The following is a 16,164-nucleotide window of genomic DNA, read 5'->3' as shown; positions in this document are numbered from 1 at the left end:
AAAACGAAACCAACTTTATGTAGGCCTCCAGTTCCCCTCTAGTGCCCGGCCCCTCATTTTAACTTTATTTATTAATCTCTTTATGCTTTGTTTTTGTTTTCAGAGACAGTCTCGCTTTGTTGCCCAGGCTGGAGTGCAGTGGCACAGTCACGGCTCACTGTAGTCTTGACCTCCTGGGCTCAAGCTATCCTCCTGCATCAGACTCCAGGATAACTAGGACCTCAGACAGGCACCACTGCACCTGGCTAATTTGTATGGGGGGAGGGTCTCTCTATGGTGCCAGGCTGTTCTCGAACTCCTGGGCTCAAGCCATCCTTACATCTCAGCCTCCCAAAGTGCTAGGATTACAGGTGTAAGCCACCTCACCCAGTGTCTTTTTTTTGAGACAGAGTCTTGCTCTGTCACCCAGGCTGGAGTGTAGTGGCACAATCTCGGCTCACTGGAACCTCTGCCTCCCAGGTTCAAGCAATTCTCCTGCCTTAGCGTCCCGAGGAGTTGGGATTACAGGCATGCACCACCATGCCCGGCTAATTTTTGTATTTTTAGTAGAGATGGGGTTTTGCCATGTGGGCCAGGCTTGTCTAGAACTCCTGACCTCTGGTGATCTGCCCGCCTCGACCTCCCAAAGGGCTGGGATTACCGGTGTAAGCCACCACACCCAGCTTACCCAGTCTTCAGTCACCTCTGTAAAGACCTTATCTCCAAATATGGTCACATCCTGAGATACTGGGGGTTAGGACTTCAACATATGGATTTTTGGGGAATGCACATCAGCCCATGGCAGAGAAACAGGGGTACAGTTTTAATTGAAATATTGTATATATGAAATAAGTGTATACACAGTGAGCACTCCATGTAGCCAGAAACCAAATAAAGACACAGAACGCAGCCAGCCCCCATGAACCCCTGTGAGCCCACTTTCTACAATTCCTCCCACAACGAAGGACTATCCTGATCTTGCAGATTTTAACCTGGTTTTGTCCTCTGCGTAAATGGAATCCCGTCCTCTTTTCTGTCTGGCTTCCTTCACTCAACATTATGTTTATGGGATTCGTCCACGATGTTGCCTATAGTTATACATTTATTATTTATTTGCACTGCTGTGTAGTAGCACTCCACTGTGTGAATATACACTTATTTTTTATTTTTATTTTTTTGAGACAGGGTCTCGCTCTGTCGCCCAGGCTTGAGTGCCATGGTGTGATCTTGGCTCACTGCAACCTCTGCTTCTCAGATTCAGATGATTCTCGTGCTCACTGTAGCCTTGACCTCCTGGGCTTGAGTCATCCTTTCCGGCAGCTGGGACTACAGGCATGTGCCACCATACCTGGCTAATCTTTAAATTATTTTTTGTAGAGACTGGATCTCTACAGGCTGGTCTGGAACTCCTGGGCTCAAGCGATCTTCTTGCCTTGGCCTCTCAAAGTGTTGAGATTACAGGAGTGAGCCACTGTGCCCAGTGATGTATTTAGATCTTATTTAATTTCCCACAATGATGTCATTTTATTAATTTTAAAAATTGAGATATAACTCACATACAATAGAATTCACCTGTTTTAAAGTGTACAGTTTAGTGGGTTTTTTGTTTGTTTGTTTATTTATTTATTTATTGAGATGGAGTTTGGGTCTTGTTGCCCAGGCTGGAGTGCAATGGCACGATCTCAGCTCACTGCAACCTTCACCTCCTGGGGTTCAAGCGATTCTCCTGACTTAGCCTCCCAAGTAGCTGGGATTACAGGCACCTGCCATCATGCCCAGCTAATTTTGTATTTTTAGCAGAGACGGGGTTTCACCACGTTGGTCAGGCTGATCTCGAACTCCTGACCTTGTGATCCACCCCACCTCGGCCTCCCAAAGTGCTGGAATTACAGGTGTGAGCCACTGCGCCTGGCCAGGTTTTTAGTGTATTTAAAAAGTTGTGCAATCATCACCACTACCTAATTTCCGGATATGTTTTCACTCCCGCCAAAACGCCATACACCCTCCATTCCGGTCACCCTCCATTCTTGTCATTCTCTGTTTCCCCTTCCCCTAGTCCCTAGCAACCACTAATTACTTTTTGTCTCTATGGATGTGCCTGTTTTGGACTTTCCATATAAATGGGATCATACAATCTGTGGCCTTTTGTGTCTGACTTCTTTCACTTAGTGTAACGTTTTCAAGGTTCATCCATGTGGTAGCACATATCGGAACTTTATTTATTTTTATGGCTGGAATGATGCATTTATTATCCACTCACCCATGCATGTATATTTGGATCATTGACACTTTTGTTCTATTATGAATCGTGCTGCTATAAACATCATGTGTAATGAACGTCATGTGTGGGCATGTATTTTCAATTCTCTTGGGTATTTTATACCTAGGAGTGAAGTGGCTGGGTCATATGGTAACTCTATATTTAACTTTTTGAGGAACTGCTAAACCGTTTCCCAAAGCAACCGTGCCATCGTACATTCGCACCAGCAATGTGTGAGGGAGCTAATTTCCCCACCTTCTGGCGAACGCTTGTTTTGTTTGTCTTTTTGATTACGGCCATCTGAGTGGGTGCGAAGTGGTATCGAATTGTGGTTTGGATCTGCTTTTCCTAGTGACTCATACATAACGACGTTCTGTAGTTTTCAGTGTACAGATCTTGCACATCTTTTGTTTGGTTTATTCCTACCAAGTTGATGTTTTTGATGCTTCCATAAATGGCTTCATTTTAAAAATAGACTTTCTTTATTTTTTAGAGCAGTTTTAGGTTCATAGTAAAATTGAGCTGAAAGTACAGAGATTTCCCATGTAACACCCACCCTTCTAACTCAGAATTCTCCATGAACATCACACACCAGAGTGGCACATTTGCTATAATCAGTGAAGTTACATGGATAGATACATCTTTACCACCCAGCGCCTATAGTTGACATAAGTTTCATTGTAAATGCTTGGTGTACATTCTATGGAATTTACAAATTATAATGACATGTATCCACCATTATAGTATGATAGTCAACAGTTTCACTGCCCTAAAAATCTTCTGTGCTCCACCTAATCATCCCCTCCCTCCCCTGGGCCCCTGGCAAACACTGATCCTTTTGCCATCTCCATAGTTTTGCCTTTCCCGGAATATCATAGAGTTGAAATCACACAGTATGTAGCCTGCTCACACTGGTTTTTTTCACTTGGCAATATGCAGTTAAGCTTCCTCCATGTCTTTTCATGGCCTGATAATGCATTTCTTTCTTTCTTTTTTTTTTTTTTTTTGAGATGGAGTCTCACTCTGTCACCCAGGCTGGAGTGCAGTGGTGTGATCTTGGCTCACTGCAACCTCGACGTCATGGGTTCAAGCAATTCTGCCTCAACCTCCTGAGTAGCTGAGACTACAGGCGTGCACCACCACACCTGGCTAATTTTTGTATTTTTAGTAGAGACAGGGTTTCACCATGTTGGCCAGCCTGGTCTCAAAGTCCTGACCTCAGGTGATCCACCCGCCTTGGCCTCCCAAAGTGCTGGGATTGCAGGAGTGAGCCACCGTACACGGCCTCATTTCTTTTTAGTACTGAATAATATTTCACCGTCTGGACATACCACAGTTTATCTGCTCACCTTCCAAAGGACATCTGAGTTGCTCTCAAGTTTTGTAATTACGAAGAAAGCTGCAGTAAACATATATATGCAGGTTTTGTGTGGATGTAAGTTTTCAACTTTTTTGGATAAGTATCAAAGAGTACAATGATTGCTGGTTTGTATGGTAAGAGTGTATTTATTTATTTATTTAATTTTTGAGACAAGATCTTGTTCTGTCAGCCAGGCTGGAGTGCAGTGGCATGATTACAGTTCACTGCAGTCTCGACCTCCTGGACTCAGGTGATCCTCCCACCTCAGCTTCCCGAGTAGCTAGGACCACAGGCACATGCTACCACACCTGGCTAATTTTTAAAACTTTTTTTTTTTGGTAGAGATGGGGTCTTACTCTGTTGCCCAAGCTGGTCTTGAGCTCCTGGGCTCAGGTGATTCTCCCACCTTGGCCTCCCAAACTGCTGGGATTACAGACGAGCTACTGCACCCAGCCAATATTTATTTTTGTGAGAAACTTTACTGTCTTGTCAACTGTCTTCCAATGTGGCTGTATCATTTTGCATTCCCGCCAACAACGAATGAGAGTTTCTGTTACTCCACATCCTTGTCAGCATTTGATGTTTTCAATGTTTTAGATTTTGGACATTCTAAAAGGTGTGTACTGGTATTTTGCTGCTTTAATTTGCATTTCCTTAACGACACATGATGTGGAGCATCTTTTCATGTGCTTATTTGCCATCTATTCATCTTCTTTGGGAAGGTGTCTGTTCAGATCTTTTGCCCATTTTTTAATCAGGTTGTTTTCATTTGCTTTCTTTTTTTTTTCTTTTTTCTTTCTTTCTTTCTTTCCTTTTTTTTTTAATGACAGAGTCTCACTCTGTCACCTAGGCTGGAGGGCAGTGGCACGATCTCGGCTCACTACCACCTCCACCTCCTGGGTTCAAGGAATTCTTCTGTCTCAGCCTCCCGAGTAGCTGGGACTACAGGCGCATGCCACCATGCCCAGCTAATTTTTGTAGTTTTAGTAGAGATGGAGTTTCACCATATTGGTCAGGCTGGTCTCGAACTCCTACCTTAGGTGATCCACCTGCCTCAGCCTCCCAAAGTGCTGGGATTATAGGCGCGAGCCACTGTGCCCTGCCTTCTTTTCTTTTCTTTTTTTTTTTTTTAAGAGATGGGGGTCTCCCTGTGTTGCCCAGGCTGGTCTTGAAATCCTGGGCTCAAGTGATCCTTTTGCCTCAGACTCCTGAGTAGCTGGGACTATAGGCACGTTCCACTGTTCATTTTCTTATTGTTGAATTTTAAGAGTTTCATATATTTTGGCCAACAGTCTTTTATCAGATATGTCTTTTGCAAATATTTTCTCCTGGTCTTACCTTTTTATTCTCTTGACGGTGTCTTTCTCAGAGCACAGGTTTTAAATTTTAACAAAGCCCAACTCATCAATTCTTTCTTTCTTTCTTTTTTTTCAGACTGAGTCTCGCTCTGTCGTCCAGGCTGGAGTGCAGTGGCAGGATCTTGGCTCACTGCAAGCTCTGCCTCCCGGGTTCACACCATTCTCCTGCCTCACCCTCCTGAGTATCTGGGACTACAGGCACCCGCCACCACGCCCAGCTAATTTTTTGTATTTTTAGTAGAGACGGGGTTTCACCGTGTTAGCCAGGATAGTTTCGATCTCCTGACCTCATGATCCGCCCATCTTGGCGCCTCCCAAAGTGCTGGGATTACAGGCGTGAGCCACTGCACCTGGCCTCATCAATTATTTCTTTTATGGATCGTGGCTTTGCAGTTTTATCTAAAAAGTCATTGCCCTCTTTCTGAGCCCGTGACAAACCAGAAGGAAAAAAATGAAAAGAAAAATAAGGCTGAGTGTGGTGGCTCACACGTGTAATTCCAGTACTTCGGGAGGCTGAGGCAGGAGGGTTGCTTGAGCCCAGAGGGTTGAGGCCGCAATGAACCATGATTGTGCCACTGCACTCCAGCCTGGGTGACAATGCAAGACCCTGTCTCCAAAAACAAAACCAAAAACAGCAACAACAACAAAAAAAGAAAAATAAAAAAAAAGTCATTGCCAAACCCAAGGTCATCTAGATTTTCTTCCATATTATCTGCTAGGAGTTTAGTGGGTTCATTTAAAAAACTTTGTTTATAGACCGGGCGCTGTGGCTCACGCCTGTAATCCCAGCACTTTGGGAGGCCGAGGCGGGCGGATCATGAGGTCAGGAGATCGAAACCATCCTGGCTAACACGGTGAAACCCCATCTCTACTAAAAATACAAAAAAATTAGCCAGGCATGGTGGCAGGTGCCTGTAGTCCCAGCCACTCGGGAGGCTGAGGCAGGAGAATGGCGTGAACCTGGCAGGCGGAGCTTGCAGTGAGCTGAGATTGTGCCACTGCACTCCAGACTGGGCGACAGAGCGAGACTCCATCTAAAACAAACAAACAAACAAACAAAAAACTTTGTTTATATTTGTGGCTAGTAGACAGAGATATAGTTGATGTTAGCTATTGACCCCATATCTAGTGACTTTGTTAAATCCACATAAGTTTTTTAGAGATGTGTGTTTAAGTCTCCTTCCATGACTAGACTTGCCCATTTCTCCTGTTAGTTCCATTAGGCTTTACTTGTATTTTGAAGCTCTGCTATTGGATGTATACAGACTTGGGATTCTGATACCTTCCTAACTGAAATGAAGTTTCTGCTCATGCTTCCTACCTTAAATTCTACTCTTTAACTTTGGGACAGGTACAGCAGATTTTTTGTGGTTATTGTTTGGGTGATAGATCTCTTTCCATCTTTAAATTTGCAGCCATTCTGTGTTCTTTTCTTTTTTTTTTTGAGACGGAGTCTTGCTCTGTCTCCCAGGCTGGAGTACAGTGGCGTGATCTCGGCTCATTGCAACCTCCGCCTCCCAAGTTCAAGTAATTCTCTGCCTCAGCCTCCTGAGCAGCTGGGATTACAGGTGCCCGCCACCCCCACCAGCTAATTTTTGTATTTTTAGTAGAGATGGGGTTTCACCATCTTAGCCAGGCTGGTTTTGAACTCCTGACCTCGTGATCCACCTGCCTGGCGTGAGCTACCGCGCCTGGCCTTCTGTGTTCTTATATTTAAATCATATATCTTGTAAGTAGCATATAGTGGAGTTTGTTACTTTTATTCATCCTGATAGTCTTATCTTTTATTTGGAATATTTGGAATAATTAAAAAAAGAACTACATGTTTCAATTTAATCAGTGTGAATTGGTTCTTTGTAACAAAAGGTGAAAGCTCTTTTACATTTTTTCCTATTTCCCCTCCTACTATTATTGTTGATGTTATTTTTGCTTTCTCAGGGTTTATAACACTTAAATGCTGTTTTTTCATCATGCTATAGTCTGAATGTTTGTTTCTTCCTAAAATTCATATGTTGAAATCCTAACCTTCAAGGTGATGGTATTAGGAGGTAGGGCGTCCAGGCGCGGTGGCTCATGACTGTAATCCCAGCACTTTGGGAGGCTGAGGCGAGAGGATCACTTGAGGTCAGGAGTTCGAGACTAGCCTGGCGAACATGATGAAACCCTGTCTCTACTAAAAATACAAAAAATTAGCTGGGTGTGGTGGCAGACACCTGTAATCCCCGCTACTTGGGAGGCTGAGGCAGGAGAATTGCTTGAACCCAGGAGGCAGAGGTTGCAGTGAGCAGAGATCGCACCATTGCACTCCAGCCTGGGCAAGACAGCGAGACTCTGTCTCAAAAAAAAAAAAAAAAATTAGGAGGTGGGGCTTTGGGGAGGTGATTAGATCACGAGGGTGGAGCCCTCACGAGTGGGATTAGTGTCCTTATAAAAGAGATCTTTGAGAGACCCCTCACCCCTTCCATCATGAAGACACAATAAGAAGGCACCATCAATGAACCAGAAAGTGGGCCCTCACCAGACCCAAATCTCCTGACTCCTTGATCTGGGACTTCTCAGCCTCCAGAACTATCTATCAGACTGTATAAAACAGGCTATACCCAGTCCTCCCCTTTCCTCTGAACCTGGGCAGACTTATATTTTGACTAATATAATATAACAGAAGTGACACTGGCTGACTTCCAAGGCCAGATCATAAAAGGCGATGGCTTCCTCTGGCTGTCTCTTGACATGTGTCTTTGAAACCACCATGCAGGAAGCTGGCTGCCCTGCTGCCACCATGTTGTAGAGGCCAGGTAGTGAGACCACAGAGGACCGATGTCATGTGAGCAGAGATGAGCTGTCCCTGCTGAGTCCCGCCAGTTGCAGATTCCTGAGTTAAGTATATGGTTGTTGCTAAGTCAATGCTGCCATGTTTTTGGGTGGATTCCTATCAGCAATAGATAACTGAAACACCTGCCAACCTTATTCCCCAGTGCCCTCTCCGCTCCACTCCTGCCAGCTGCTGCACCCAGCGACTCAGTTCCCTATTGTAGGAATCTGTTCCACTCTCCCAGGCCCAGCTTCTGCCACATCTCCTCCAGGAAGCCTTCCTGCTTGCAGTAGTGGGCAGTGTTGCAAAGCAAGCCAACTTTATGAACCAGAGTGTGTCTAGGTTCAAATTCCAGGTCACATAGCTGGGTGCCCTGGGGCGAGTTACTTGCCTCTGAGCCTCAGTTTCCTCATCCATAAAATGTGGATAGAAATTGTGGCTGCTAGCCGGGCACGGTGGCTCACACCTGTAATCCCAGCACTTTCGGAGGCCGAGGCGGGTGGATTACCTGAGGTCAGGAGTTTGAGACCAGCTTGGCCAACACGGTGAAACCCCGTCTCTACTAAAAACACAAAAATTAGCCAGGCGTGGTGGGGTGCACCTGTAATCCCAGCTACTCAGGAGGCTGAGGCAGGAGAATCGCTTGAACCCAGGAGGTGGAGGTTGCAGTAAGCCGAGATCACGCCACTGCACTCCAGCCTGGGTGACAAGAGTGAGACTCAGTCTCAAAAAAAAAAAAAAAAAAAAAAATATATATATATATAAATATAAATAGTGACTGCTTCACAAGTTCATTGTGGGGAGGAAAGGTGCTCAGAACGCTCCTTAGCATGTAACAAGCATTCCATAATGTTGGCAATTATTATTATTATTATTTGAGACAGAGTTTCACTCTTGTTGTCCAGGCTGGAGGGCAATGGTGCGATCTCGGCTCACTGGAACCTTTGCCTCCTGGGTTCAAGGGATTCTCCTGCCTCAGCCTCCCAAGTAGCTGGGATTACAGGCATGTACCACCACGCCTGACTAATTTTTGTATTTTTGGTGGAGACGAGGTTTCACTGTGTTGGACAGGCTGGTCTCAAACTCCTGACCTCAGGTGATCCGCCCACCTTGGCCTCTCAAAGTGCTGGGATTACAGGCATGAGCCACCAAGCCTGGCCTATTATTATTATTTTATGAGACAGGGTCTTGCTGTGTCACCCAGCCCCAAGTGCAGTGGCGCAATCTCGGCTCCGCTTCTGAGGGTCAGGCCATCCTTCCACCTCAGCACCCCCCAAGTAGCTGGGACTATGGGCATGTGCCACCACACCCAGCTAATTTTTGTACTTTTCTTGTAGATACAGGATTTCATCATGTTGCCCAGGCTGGTCTCAGACTCCTGGGCTTGAGTGATTTACCTGCCTTGGCCTCTCAAAGTGCTGGGATTACAGCCATGAGCCACCTCACCCAGCCATAATGTTGGCAATTATTATATTGCCCCAGGCACTAGGGTCCTATCCTGCGCTCTGGGAGCCCACTCATTGGGAACCGAATTCATACTATTAATTAATTCATTTTACACATATCTCTTGAGAGCACCTGTATGCCAGTCACTGATGAGCTAGGCTTAGTGTGTGGGATTTACTAGGAACCTGTTACATACTATTCATTCATTGATTCTACCTATATCTCTGGAGTACCAGCTGCGCGCCCGGCACTGAGCTAGGCTCTAGGGATGCAGCGATGGAGGTGCGAACACCACCTCTGCCCTCAGGGGTTTACATTCTATAGAGACAGAAGTGGACAAATACATAAAAGAGTTGAGAGATTTTGATGAGAGTACCAAAGTGAAAAATAGGGGCTGGAGACAAAAAAGCTAATTGGAGGGCTAGGCATGGTGGCTCACGCCTGTAATCTCAGCACTTGGGGAGGCCCAGGTGGGTGAATCACCTGAGGTCAGGAGTTTGAGACCAGCCTGGCCAGCATGGTGAAACCCCATCTCTACCAAAAATACAAAAAATTAGCCGGGCGTGGTGGCGGGTGCCTATAATCCCAGCTACTCGGGAGGCCGAGGCAGGAGAATCGCTTGGACCTGGGAGGTGGAGGTTGCAGTGAGCCGAGATCGCACCATTGCACTCCAGTCTGGACAACAAGAGTGAAACTCCGTCTCATAAAATAAAATAAGATAAAATAAAATAAAATAATTGGAGGACCTCCTTTCTACTGGGTGGGCAGGGAGACCTCCCTGAGGAGAGGACCTGTGAGCAGAGAACCAAAGGGTGTTTCGGAGCCGGGCATGAGGAAAGGGGAGGGAAAAGCATTCCAGACAGAGGGGTGGAGCTAGTCCAGAGGTGTCTTTGGGGCCAGGTGTGCGGGAATTAGGCCAGGATGGGCACGGGAGTGGCGGGGTGGGGGGTGGGGGGAATGAGCAGAATTTGCTGCCGCCTTGATTGCTGGTCATGGGTTGTCCCAGCAGATAAGATACTCATAGATGACAACAGCCAACACTATGCTGAACACCTACTATGTGGAGGCCACTGTGCTAAGCTATTTATGTGTATTAACTCATTCTGTCCTCAGAACAACCCTATCCGGTAGGTGATGTTAAATAAAACGCATGGGAGGCCGTTGTTTCAGACTAGCCTCCTGTACTAGGCCCATCCTACCAGACCAAATCAGAAAGGAGTCACTTGTGCTAAGAGCTCCGTACTCAAACTGAACTTTGAAATGGGTCTGTTTCTCTAGAGAACAGGAGCTTCCAGTCAACCTGAGTCACTGGCCTAAGGAAGTCCTTTCTGCTCTAACCCTTTACAAGGAAAGCAACTGTGAAACAACCATTCCGTTTTTCGTTCTCTGTCTCTGCCCTCTTTAGCACCTCTCTGCCTATAAAAAAGCTAACATCCTCTGTTCAGCTTATTGGAATCTCCCTTCTACTTCACAGAGGGAGGTGTTGCCTGATTCTAGAATTGCAAATAAAAGGCAATTAGATCTTTTTTTTTTTTTTTTATTTTTTTTTGAGATGGAGTCTCACTCTGTTGCCCCGGCTGGAGTGCGGTGGTGCAATCTCAGCTCACTGCAACATCCACCTCCCGGGTTCAAGCAATTCTCCTGCCTCAGCCTCCCTAGCAGCTGGGATTACAGGCACCTGCCACCACACCCGGCTAAATTTTTGTATTGTAGTAGAGACGAGGTTTCACCATGTTGGCCAGGCTGGCCTCGAACTCCTGACCTCAAGCAATCCACCTGCCTCGGCCTCCCAAAGTGCTGGGACTACAGGTGTGAGCCACTGCACCCAGCCCTAAAAGCCAGTTAGATCTTTAAACTAAGCGTGTTGTCATTTGACACTGCTCCTATCCTCCCCTTAAGGAGACTGAGGCCCAGAGAGAGGGTGTGAATGCAGGCGCTCCGGCTCCAGAGCCCGTGCTCCTGACCCCAGGCTATGCTGCATTCCCTTTCATTCAGGCTGCCCCCACTGCACAGGGATGGAAAATGGGGCCAAGAAAGGAGGTGTCAACTCCCCAAAGTCCAGTAACAAAAGAGGGGCAGAGTAGGGATTTCAACTTGGGTTTCCACAGCCTCAGAGGCTGCTCATTCTCCCAAGAGTGCGTTGAGGCTGACGTAGGTGGCTGGCTGGGACCGGGGCGCTCTGCCAGTGGCCTTACCTGAGCCTGGGCCTCCTCACTTGGACCTGGGGTAGTCACAGGCCCCGCCCCCTGGGGTAGCGTGAGATGGAATGAGTTCGGCACCTGGCACAGTCCATAGTGTGAACCCCGGTGGGACAATTATTCACCAGCCTTCCAGGCAGGGATGGCCCACTCACCAGCTCCTCCTCCCCTGTGCGGGGGGCGCCTGAGTCATGGGAACAAGGACGAACAGGACTGAAACGGTGCAAGTTAAAGCAAGCGAAGGACGAGGATCCCTGTGGGAGCCTGGCATGAGACTTCTGGGCTCTGGGCCCTTGCACTGACCGTTCCTCCTGCCTGGAGCACCTTTCCTCTTTTGCCTCTTCTTCTGCTTTAGTGTTTGATGCCCCTGGGCAGAGTCGAGGATTTCCTTCTCTCATCGCTGCCAGCAACTTAAAGTGGTTGGATATGAACCTGCTTCCTCAAAGCAGTGCTTGGGTTGGTCCATTCATTTGGGTCCTCAGGGCAACAAACAGGGCTGGGCACAGAGACTGGCAGGGGACTGTGCTGGCAGGTGGGGGAATGTCACAACCTGGGCTGCAGGGTGAGGGGCAGGGCAAGGCAGGCCCTTACCCACACTTAACATCTGTGATAATTCCCTTTCAGGTCCACACGTGCCCACTGTAGGACCTCACCAAACTTGTTCCATCACCTGAAAAGTGTGGAGAATAGGAGGATTTACCTCCTGGGTTTATTAGGAAGATTTAAGGAGCTAACCCTGGAAAATGCTTGTACATCATATGTTGGGTGCGTAGTTAAGTGCTCAAAACTGTTTACTACTGAGCGAAGTGTTTGTCACTGAGTGCCAACTTTGTGCCAAGCACTTTACATAAAGTCATTCATTTAATCAGACACAACCATGGTTGTCTCTACACATCAGTCCTGTCCAGGGTTATGACCTCACAACCTCACTGATCTGGGATTTGAATCCAGGTCAGGATGATTCCATGGTTGGGACTCCGTGGTTGGGTGGGCGGCAGAGGAAGGCACGCCAGCCCGTGGAGCCCCAGTGACTCAGAGCCGTGGCTCCCCTGGCCCGCCCTTTCCTCTGACTCAGCCCCAGTGATTCCACAGGCTCTTCTCTGGAATTCAGGGCCCCAGGCAGCGTTCCTCCATGGAGATGCTGGTGGGTGGCTTGAGCTCCCATGGCCGCCCTTGGCTGTGTCCTGTGGCCCCCTGGGAGCTTCTCTCAGATGCAGGCGGCTTGCTAGGGTGAGCATCTCCCTCCAACCACCTTGTGGTGCAGAGGGGCAAACTGAGGCACAGAGAGGGGCAGGGACGGGGCTGGATGGCACAGACTCAGAGATGGGAGCCAGCTCTGGGGAGCCCAGCTTCAGTTTTCTCTGTCTTTTCCCAGCCTGCCCCAGCCCCATCTCTCACCTCCTGGCACAGCTTCCTGCCCCATCCCTGGATATCCCCAGCCTAACCCAGCTCCTTGCCCAGCCCAAGGCCAGGCAGTAGGCATACATCTCCATAATTGGTCTGAATTAGGGTGAAGGTGGGTCAGCATTTCTACTCCTTGCTGTCAAGGCTGCTGGGGGCGGCCACGGGAAAAAGGGAAGGTGGGGACAGGGCCACCCTTCCTCTGGCCCCTGCAGGAGTCCCCGGTTCTCAGGGAGATGCAGTCACCTGATACTGGAGGGCCAGCACCATCCCTTTGGCTGTTCCTATCTCGCTTCCTTGTGCTCTGCTTTCCCTGCCTTGAGGAACCCAGGGCTCACTTGGGCCACTGCAACCTCAGTTTCCCCAATATGTATAAAATAATAGTTTTTTTTTTTTTTGAGACAGAGTCTCGCTCTGTTGCCCAGGCTGGAATGCAGTGGCATCATCTCGGCTCACTGCAACCTTTGGCTCCCGGGTTCAAGCGATTCTCCTGCCTCAGCCTCCCAAGTAACTGGGATTACAGGCGCCCGCCATCACACCCGGCTGATTTTTGTATTTTTAGTGGAGATGGGGTTTCACCATATTGGCCAGGCTGGTCTCGAATTCCTGACCTCAAGTGATCTGCCCATCTTGGCTTCCCAAAGTGCTGGGATTACAGGTGTGAGCTACCGGGCCCAGCTATAAAATAAAGGTCTTAAGGACCCTTTCAGCCTAGACTCTTGTGATTGGGCACAATAGCCTCCCCAGCCCCTTCTCTCCCCAGTCCCATAGAGTAGGACCTAGGGAGCCGGGCACGGTGGCTTACGCTTGTAATCCCAGCACTTTGGGAGGCCAAGGCGGGCAGATCACAAGGTCAGGAGTTCGAGAGCAGCCTGGCCAATATGGTGGAACCCCATCTCTACTAAAAATACATAAATTAGGTGGGCGTGGTGGCAGGCGCCTGTAATTCCAGCTACTAGGGTGGCTGAGGCAGGAGAATTGCTTGAACTCAGGGATCAGAGTTTGCAGTGAGCCAAGATCACGCCACAGCATTCCTGCGTGGGCGACAGGGCAAGACTCCGTCTCAAAAAAAAGAAAAAAAAAAAAAGAATAGGACCTAGGGAAGGCTGCTATGTAAAGGTGCCCCAGGGGACACTGGGCAATGGGGAGGGGAAGTGACATCAATTGAGGATGGGCATTTAGCATCTGTCTTGTGCTCAGGCTGTGCTAGAGCCCTTCAGATGAGGGGTAGAGAAACGTTTAGGAACTTGACCAAGATCACAGGCACACGTTGTCCTGGAATTTGAACCCTGGGTGTTCTGGCTGTGGTGTAGTGCAGCTCATCAAAGGAATTCTCCCCACTCTTGGGCCCACTCACTCATCTCCTGCTGAACACCTGAGTGCCACATCCTGTGCTGGGATCCATGCGGCCCAGACCCTGATCCTAGTAAAGAGATGGCCAGAGGAGGCGAGATGGGACTGGGGGCTGGGGGCTTGGGTCAGGGAGCACAGGTTCACTAGGCATCCAGACTTATGGACTAGATAACTCCAGACCCACATTTCTGGATGCAATCAGAGGCGACAAAGATGAACGGAAGGGTTGCTTGGGCCAGGGGCATCCTTGAAGGAATGAACAAAAAGGTGGATCCCTGCTTCCATGGCCTTTGTGGCTGATTTGTGGAAGAGAATGATAGCAGAGTATTACTACCGAGAAAAGTGAAGGCCAAAGTCCTCATAATGACCTTCAAGGCCTTTGCTCTGTCTGCCCTGCTTCCAATCCTCCTTCAATCTCCTCTCCTCCCCTGCTCCACTCCTCATCCTCACCACTCTTGGAACATTCCAGCTCACTCCTGCTAGCCAAGGATGGCTCTGTTCTTGGGATGGAAGTAGGCAACACACAGGTTGCTGACATTTTCCTGGTGCAGCAAAGCAAGCACCAGGAAAATGTCAGATAGAGAGGAAATAGCTCTCGGGGCTCAGAAAGTGATACCTGCCAAATAAGGCGCTTTGACAGGCCGAATAAAGACGCAACCTCGAGGTCTCTCTGCCAACCTTTCCCCCATCCTGTCAATCCTCTGTCTCTCCCAAAGCACAGGAGGAGGCTGTTCTCTGAAGTTCCCTTATCTACTAGAAACTAGACCCCCAAAGAGGAACACGATTGCTTTCGATCTCTTCCCTGAAATTTCATTAACCGGAGAGTAAAATTCATATCACAGAGGAAGAGAAAATTAAACACCACATCTAGAGTCCAGACAAACTTTGTCCCAAATGAGTGTTTCTTCTTCGGTCCCATTCAATTTCCAAAGAAAATCATCTGTGAGATAATGTCTGCCTCCCAGGCCCATTAATGCCTCCTAACAATCATTCACTCCTACAGCCCCGTCTCCCCTTCCCCAGCGAAGAAGCAGATATAAACGTCTGGACCTCAATGGATTACGGGGTAATCATTCTCCTATGCTTCCCCTGTGCTATGCATGTTAAATACATTTTTTATGCTTTTTTTCTTCTATTTATCTGCCTATTGTCAGTGCATTTCCGGCAAACCTTTAGAGGGAGAAGGAGAAGCTGTCTTTTGGCCCCTACGTAGCACAGAATGGCTTGGATGGGGTGTAAGGAACTCCCTGCTGGGGGGGGGGTGCTCCTGAATCAAGGGAGGGGAAATTTAATCTGAGACCTGAAAAGCTAGAAGGAACCCTCCATACCAGGAGTGGAGGGACAAGCAGTCCCAGCAGAGGCAACAGGCTGGACAAGGGCCTTGACGTGGAAAAAGCTGACAGGTTCCAGGAACAGAATGAGGCTGGTGAGCGAGTGGGGCAGTGGGAAGTGGGAGGCGGGGGAGCCGGCAGGGTCTGGAGGCAGTTTGCATTTTATTCCAGTTTGGTGGAAACCATTAAGAGGTTTTAAGCCAGAGAAAAACCTGTTCTGTTTTTAAAACCATCATTCTTTCCAACTTAGGCAACGTGGCAAGACCCCTCTCTACCAAGAGTAAAAAAAGTAGCCGGGCATGGTGGTGCATATGTGTAGTCCCAGCTATGTGGGAGGCTGAGGTGGAAGGATTGCTTGAGCCCAGGAGTTCAAGGCTGCAGTGAGCTATGATTGGGCTGCTGCACTCTAGGCTGGGTGACAGAGCCAGACCTTGTCTCAGAAAAACCTCCCAAACCAAACAAACATCATTAAGGCCGCAGAGTGGAGAACATACCATAGCCCAGAGCACTGTGGGTGGGAGTTTGTGGGGGCGTGTGTGGCTTGGACCAGTGGGGCTACAGGCAGTAGGACGCAGACTGGTTTGAAACATGGAGGCATGCCTTTTGATGAGTTGGGAAGAGGACTGACATTCCTGTACCCACTTCACATATGGAGAGACTGCAACT

The 16,164-nt window shown here is 48.2% G+C and overlaps 1 protein-coding gene across 2 annotated transcripts in view; it reads left to right on the top strand.

The window, feature by feature from the left end:
* CARD10 (caspase recruitment domain family member 10) overlaps positions 1-16,164 on the top strand; it is a 56,601-nt gene that overhangs the window by 8,093 nt on the left and 32,344 nt on the right. The window lies entirely within an intron of this gene.

Source organism: Pongo abelii, chromosome 23, assembly GCF_028885655.2.
Source record: "Pongo abelii isolate AG06213 chromosome 23, NHGRI_mPonAbe1-v2.0_pri, whole genome shotgun sequence".
NCBI lineage: Eukaryota > Metazoa > Chordata > Mammalia > Primates > Hominidae > Pongo > Pongo abelii.
The sequence above is the reverse complement of the archived record's forward strand: the minus strand, read 5'-3'. Positions and strand labels throughout refer to the sequence as shown.